The following is a 7,485-nucleotide window of genomic DNA, read 5'->3' as shown; positions in this document are numbered from 1 at the left end:
TTATTTATTTATTAGGTTTATAAACCGCCCTCCCCCGAAGGGCTCAGGTGTTGTGCATAGTGGGACAATATTGGATGTAAGGCTACAGTTTACTGGGACTTCTTGCTGACAATTTGCTTTTTCCTTCCTGCTTCAAACTTCCCGATACTTGGTAGGGATGCCATCCTCCAGGTGGGACCTGTTGATTGCCTGAAATCACAGTTCATCCACAGTCTACAGTGATCAGTTCCCATGGAGAAAATGAATGCGTTGGAGAATAGATGCTATGAATTGAGCCCCACTGAGATTCCTGTCCTCCCAAGGCTCTATTCCCAAACCTCCAAGACTTTCCCAAGCTGGATCTGGCAACCCTAATACTTGGGCATGATCAGCAACATGAACCCTTAGCTCAACCCAGAGGGCAAGAACAAAGTGATTCTTGGTTTACAGCCTTTGTGATTGGATGAGCCAGGAACTCACTTTCAGGACCAGCCAGATATATAGTTTGTTGTTCTGTTTTATCTTTATTGAGTCATCCAGTGTTTTTCAGAATGCTGAAAAAAATACTGCTTTAAAAAATAGCAAGGGTCAAAGAGAGAAGAGAAATGAGGCTGTGTTTAGCTGTGATCTTGGGTTACCAAACTCCTGGGAGGTTAACACTCCTGATTACAGAGATCAGTTCCCTTGGGAGAGGGAAAAGGGTTTTGAAAATTGCTATGCCTCACAGAGGGGTCTAGTTGAATGGCTTCAGAGTTTGCTTTATTTTCTTCCTTTTTACCATACCTGACTGACTAATTCACATTAGACAGTGCAATGTGTCACTGCTTTTCACTGCTTGTTGGATCTTTTTTGATCCTCAGTACTTGTAAATGCTGCATATAGGTGCAGTGGTGTAATGTGGGTGGGGCAAGCCAGGGCATTTACCCTGGATGTTAGTGACCTGGGGGGGCACTGGCAGCCACCCCCACCATCCTGTCTCAGGCCAGCCATAGTGGTGGCAACTTGACAGGATGGTCTGGCAGGGACTGGGATGGATAGGCGGGGAGTTGCTGCTTTCAGCACTGCTGCTGGTTCCTCCATGTGGGACCTGAGGGCGCTCTGGCCACCTCCGCCTTCTGGGGAGCCAAGTGAAGAGAGCCTAGGGCTGCTTGGCTGATGATTCCTGGCAGTCACAGTACAAGGGTGGGGACAGGGAGTGGAAGGGAGGCAGGCAGTCCTTGTGTGAAGGGAGGCTGCTAAGCATGCAGTTCTTGGGCAGGAGGGGCGAAGGAGGCTTACTGGGATCAATGGACTCATAGGGCTGCAGGCATGCACTGTTGGTTGGTGGGCCTTGAGGCTGGGGACTGACACGGAGCCCTTCTGTGGGTAAAGCAGGAAGTTCAGGAGTGGCTGTCAGCAAGCCTCTTCCTGGCACACCTAGTTGCTGCTGGCCTGCCTTAATCCAGACAGAGTCCAAGAGCATCCCTCTGATTCAGCCTGCTGCACTGCTACTATTTTGATGGAAGCAGATGAGGTATTTTATGCTCAGCCTTAAGAACTTCAGAAAGGTGAAGAGAGCCCCCCCCCCCCATGACTAATCCCTCTTTCCAAGGCACAAAAGAACTGAGGCAAGTTCAACTAACAAACTTTACTGAACAAATTAGAAGAGATCAGGAGAAATTTCAATGGATGGAAATCAGGTAAGAATTAACTATATGCAAACATCAGTTTTGGAACAGACGCAGTTCTTAATCAAACTTTACAAGTTTCTTCAGTTAATTTAATATGGTACCACTCTGCTACTCCCAAAGAACCTTCCCAGTGGTGTGGGGAAGCTTGCAAAGTGCAACAGCCTCCATGCCACCAAGAAGCCTCAATGAGCCACAAGGGACTTACACCAGTCAAAAGGCCGGCTTAAGTGTGGATTGCAGCCCATCCCCTCCCCGCAGCTCACCCTCAGCCCACCCCTGCTATGTGGGTGGTGGCAGAGGCACAGGGACTCTGCTACAGCATCCTATCCCACATCCCACCACCAGGGATGGCAGTGTTGGCCAAACAGTGGCGATTTTGCTCTTCCACTGGGGTAAGTGCCCTGGAGAAGGTGAATCCCACAGCATGGCTTCCCTGTCATTCCCAGTGGTGGATTTGGTCCCCCTTTGGATGGGGCTCTTAATCAGCTATTTTACTGTTCAGTCTTTCATAGTGGCAAAGGCCGATAATAGTGTCCCCTACATTACACTAACATTATGGATCACCCTGTCTAATAGGGGGATGGGGGAAATTACTGGCAGTAGGAGGAGGCCTAGGCTAGCATCATAACAATGTTGGTGGTGACACAGTGTGCACTGGAAGTGATTTCACCATGTTGCCAGCAACGCAGGATACTCTGGTATTTGGGCAAAAACACTATGGTAGGAATCATCCTGTGTCTGTGTGGACTATTTCAGCCAGAAAAATCAACGATAGCAGAACACATAATAAACCAACCTGGACACAGAATATTATTTGAAAACACAGAAATTCTGGACCACTCTGACAACCACTATGTCAGACTACACAGAGAAGCTATTGAAATCCACAAGCACATGGACAATTTCAACAAAAAGGAAGAAACCATGAAAATGAACAGAATTTGGCTGCCAGTTTTGAAAAACACTAGAGTCAAGACAGTGACTAATCTGCTCCACAGAGACACAAGATGACTATAGACAATCCAGGGGAACAAAGGCCAGACTACTTCTATTCAGATGCCTCACCTATTGACCTTGCTATCTCCATTGTTACTCACATGTTACACTTCATTGTTACTCTCTTGCCAGGCCACTCCTATTCAGGTGCCCTCACCTATTGACCTTTACTCACAGGTATATATACTCTACTTGCTTTCCTTTCCAACTATCAGATCCTTTGAAGATGCCAGCCACAGATGCAGGCGAAATGTCAGGAGAGAATGCTGCTAGAACACGGCCATACAGCCCAGAAACCACACAGCACCCTACCATTCTACTGTCTTTGAAAAATTCTAAAAATGTATAGCTGATTTGAGAAATTGTTCATCTTCTGTAATTGCCACAACCATACCACAATCACCTTCAAATACACAAAACAGCTGGAGCCTCTGGTTTGCAAAGCTTGTACACTTGAGTTGTACCATTGCTGTTAATTTTGTCAGAAACCAGAAACAAAATTCTGCAATAATCTTGTGTTTTTTTAGTTGCATTTGTGAAAAATCAGCCTCTTTACTTAGAAGATGTAATACTAATGAGTTTGCAGGAATGCTTATTTGCATGAGCAAACCTTGACTACCGCTCAAGAAGCAGCTCTGTATGGCAATCAAGCAGGAGCTCCTTGAAATCAATGACTGAAGACTCTGGATATCTTGCAACAGTTAGCATTAATGACATCTTTATCAATGTTAATGTGGATTCATTTCCATCAGAGCAACCATTATACTAACATTGAAGTGGACCATTTAGTTACCTCAGCTCACTTGTTCCTTGAACCTTTATGATTAAATGGATTGAAAGGTAGGGAAAAACCAGGCCCAATTCATTGGAAGTATTTCTTCAGGAAATTCTCATCAGAAGACATAACCATAGTTAGGTCACTTTTATAAGTTAGGTCACTTTCTACATCAAATGTTATAACTCTTTAAAAGCGACAGAGATGAGTTTGTGCCAACCAAAGAAAATCTATGCTGAATATGTGCATGTCTCCATGAAACACCCCTTTACCATATCTGTGAAGAAAGGCAGGAAAGCAAGTACCGGTATCTCTAAAACGTGGGATGACCTGATGTGAATACAACATGTTCAGAAGGTTGTCCCTCAAGATGTATCCAACAAATTAACTTCTAACCAAACCTACATGATAAGCATTGACATCTCCCATCATTTTGTGGTTGGACTCCTCTCTATACCCATTTTCAGAACTTGACAATGGGATTTAAATATGCTGTGTTACAGTTCTAGTTGATTATTTTAACTTTCGTTGTATTTGGCTTAATTTGTTGAATTTTTAATGTTTTTGCTTTATTTATTATTACAAGCCTCCTTTAACAACTTAGAAAAGTGGGTTTTAAGTATTTTTAATCAGTAAATAAAACGGTAAAAAGACAAACGTTTTACAGAATTCTAAGAAGAAGAAGAATAGTTTGGATTTATATTCCCCCTTTCTCTCCTGTAACTCAATGGGGCTGACAATCTCCTTTCCCTCCCCTCCCCCCAACAAATATTCTGTGAGGTAGGTGGGTCTGAGAGAGCTCAGAGAACTGTGACTAACCCAAGGTCACCCAGCTGACTTGTGCTGGAGTGCACAGGCTAATCTCGTTCCCCAGATAAACCTCCACAGCTCAAGTGGCAGAGCGGGGAATCAAACCCGGTTCCTCCAGATTTAGAGTGCACCTGCTCTAAGCCATTGCAGGCTTTAAAATGAGTCAGTTATTCTTGAAGTACTATTTAATAGTCTGCTAAAACAAGTTTGGCCTTTACCCAGTTCTGCTGGCAGAACTTCGTATCTTCGGGACCTTCGTATCTTCGGGACTGCATCACCCCACATGTCCCAATATGGCCTCTTCGTTCAGCAGAGGCCAATTTACTGGTGGTCCCTGCCCCCTCGATGATACGGCTGGCCTCCACGCGGGCCAGGGCCTTTACAGCCCTGGCCCCAGCCTGGTGGAACGCTCTTCCACCAGCTGTCCGGGCCCTGCGGGACCTTACAGAATTCCGCAGGGCCTGTAAAATGGAGCTGTTCCGCTGGGCCTTTGGAGGTACCAGCCGTTGATGGTGCCCCCCCCCTCCAGTGGCCTTTACATCTGTGCCTTTACCATCTCAGGATTTGCTGCCCTTCCCTCTCTGAAAGAGGGTGAAATTAGATTGTCGGACGCCATCTTACAAATTAATTTAATTATTCTTTTTAGTCCTTTATTTACTGCTGCTTTTAAAGGTTTTAACTGTTTTTATCTGTATACAATGGCTATCGTGTTGTACACCACCCAGAGCCCCTAGGGGATGGGGCGGTCTAAAAATCTGAAACAATAAATAAATAAATAAATAAAGCTAGAGACAGCGTGATGCACTGGTTAAGAGTCATGGACGCTAATCGGGAGAGCTGAGTTTGATTCCTCACTCCTCCACATGAAGCCTGCTGGGTGACCTTGGGCTAGTTAGTTATCTGAGTTATCTCAACCCTTCCTATCTCACACGGTGATTGTTGTGAGGAGAGGAAAAGAAGGAGTTTGTAAGCTGCTTTGAAACTCCTTATAGTTGAGAAAAGTGCATGTCTCAATAAAACATTCCTTTACCATACCTGTGAAGAAAGGCTACCAGAAATAAACTAATAATAAATTCAAACTTTTCTTCTTTTTGTGGGGTATTGTGATTTGTTTCAATTTTAAGACAGTTGTATTTGGATTGTTGTCCTAAGAGACTAACAGTGCCATACTATACACAGTGAAACATAAGAAAATTAGAACCTCCTCTCTCCCTAAGCTCTGCCTTGAGGGAGCAAGCTTGTTTTCTGCTGCTCCAGAGACTAGGACCAGGAAAAATGGGCTCAGGAGAAGGAAAAGGGATTCCACCTAAACATCAGGAAAAACTTCCTGACAGTAAGGGCTGTTCGACAATGGAATGCACTACCTCAGAGTGTGGTAAAGTCTCCTTCTTAGGAGGTTTTTAAAAAGAGGTTCAGTGGCCATCTGTCAGGAGCGCTTAGATTGTGTGTTCCTGCATTGCAGGGCATTGGACTTGATGGCACTTGGAGTCTCTTCCAATTCTATGATTCTATGCTGAGAAATTAGCATATCCCCACAGAGAAATTAAATATGGATACAACCAGATTTCAAAAGAAACAGTAGCTTTTCATCTTACATTATCCCTTCCCACTCCACTGAAAATTTAGATGTTTATCTCGGATTCAAATGATGTAGATCCAAGCAACACTTTCCTCCGACACGCGATCTGCTCAGCAGGCGGGTTCTTTCTCGTCCTGATTGGCAGTTGTATTGTGTTGAGGTCGTGTGGAGAAATGGCTCCTGCCCCCCTCATTTTTCTTTTTCTTTCCTCCTCCCCTCTCTCATCAGGTATCATGCGTTTGGTGGACTTAGAAATTCCAGAGAAACATCAGGAAGTGCTATCTGACCTAAGGGGAAAAGAGGGTGGGGTCTGGGATCTGATAAATTACTGGGTGGGAGAGGGGTGAGGTCTCTTCTCTCTTTCCTTCTTCTGAAGAGCAGGCCTCTTGCCTAGGCTGTGAAGGGAGTAGCCATTTTTGGACCATGTGCTCAGTCAGGTAATGTGAACTCTTTGAGAATTGCAACCTTCCAAGTTTTACATGCCTACCCTATGCTCAACAACTCCTAGATAGGGTATGTTAAGAGATAGGGGCAGGGTATTTGCATTTATGTCGCCTTTGCTTTGGAAAACCTTGCTCAATCTGGTGCGGTGTTAAAAGATATTTGTGACTTTTATTTTTAATAAATACTTTTTAAACCTTAGAAGTGGAGAACAGTTTTCTGTGCCACAAATGCCCCACTGTCTTGGATGCGCTATCTAAATGGGAGAGAGAGGAAGGCTGAGCAGCTTTTCCTCCAGGACCTCCCATCTACCCTGTGGAACCCTGAAGTGGGGAACCAAGGGAAAACTGCGGCAGAGGCCTACGATTGGAAAGGAAGCTGGGGAATCCTGATCTTCCCCTGCGGGCAGTCCTCAAATGATCAGGTGGTGGCAGTGGTTTACCCAGAGAAAAAGCTAGCCCTCCCCAGGAAAAGTTGGCAACCCCTGGGAGAGTGCAGAGAGCGAAATAGGGCCTGCTAGGCAAAGCAAGCCCGCTTCACCACAGGGTGGAACTTTTTTTTTTTAACAAAGAATTCAGCTGCAGCCATGTGGTGACGTTACAACATCACTACGTGGCAGCATCGGTGAATGTATTGGCTGTTGGGTCAGGTACATTGCTCCGCCCTAATTGAAAATTCATATTTTTTTCTTGCTTACACATCCCATGTTGCGACGTGGAAACAATGTTGCTTAATTGCATGCATGTGTGCGTGTTCGCTCGCTGTGTCCCTGTTTTCACATGTCCCTGTTTACACGTGGATACAACCAGTGCACTGTTTTCCAGTGTTTCAGTATCTCTCTCCACATCTGGCAGAAACTCCCTTCCTTCCTCCTCATGATGATCTCTCAGTTGGTTGTCTGTGTGCCTGTTATCACATCAAATTAAAAAATACTTAATTTTTTTCTTTGGTTCCATCTCAGTATCCTGCCACTATCCAGTTAAACCAGGTGTGATAGTTAGTTTTCAGGCTGTATTTCTACTGCTTTGTTCCAGATTTTATCTTGTTTTGTTAATGGTTGAATTTGCACTGTGAGTGTCTATCTGACCATTATACAAGGCCTGTCTTTGCTGTTCTGTCTCCTCAGATCACTGAGGAATAGCCCAGTAAACTCTGGCTGAAGTAATCCCCCACTTGTGGATGAGAGGGTCTTTGTATTTCTATTCATTAGCTGTTGAACTGGACTTCAGTTTAAG

This window comes from Sphaerodactylus townsendi, linkage group LG02 (assembly GCF_021028975.2).
Source record: "Sphaerodactylus townsendi isolate TG3544 linkage group LG02, MPM_Stown_v2.3, whole genome shotgun sequence".
Lineage (NCBI taxonomy): Eukaryota > Metazoa > Chordata > Lepidosauria > Squamata > Sphaerodactylidae > Sphaerodactylus > Sphaerodactylus townsendi.
The sequence above is the reverse complement of the archived record's forward strand: the minus strand, read 5'-3'. Positions refer to the sequence as shown.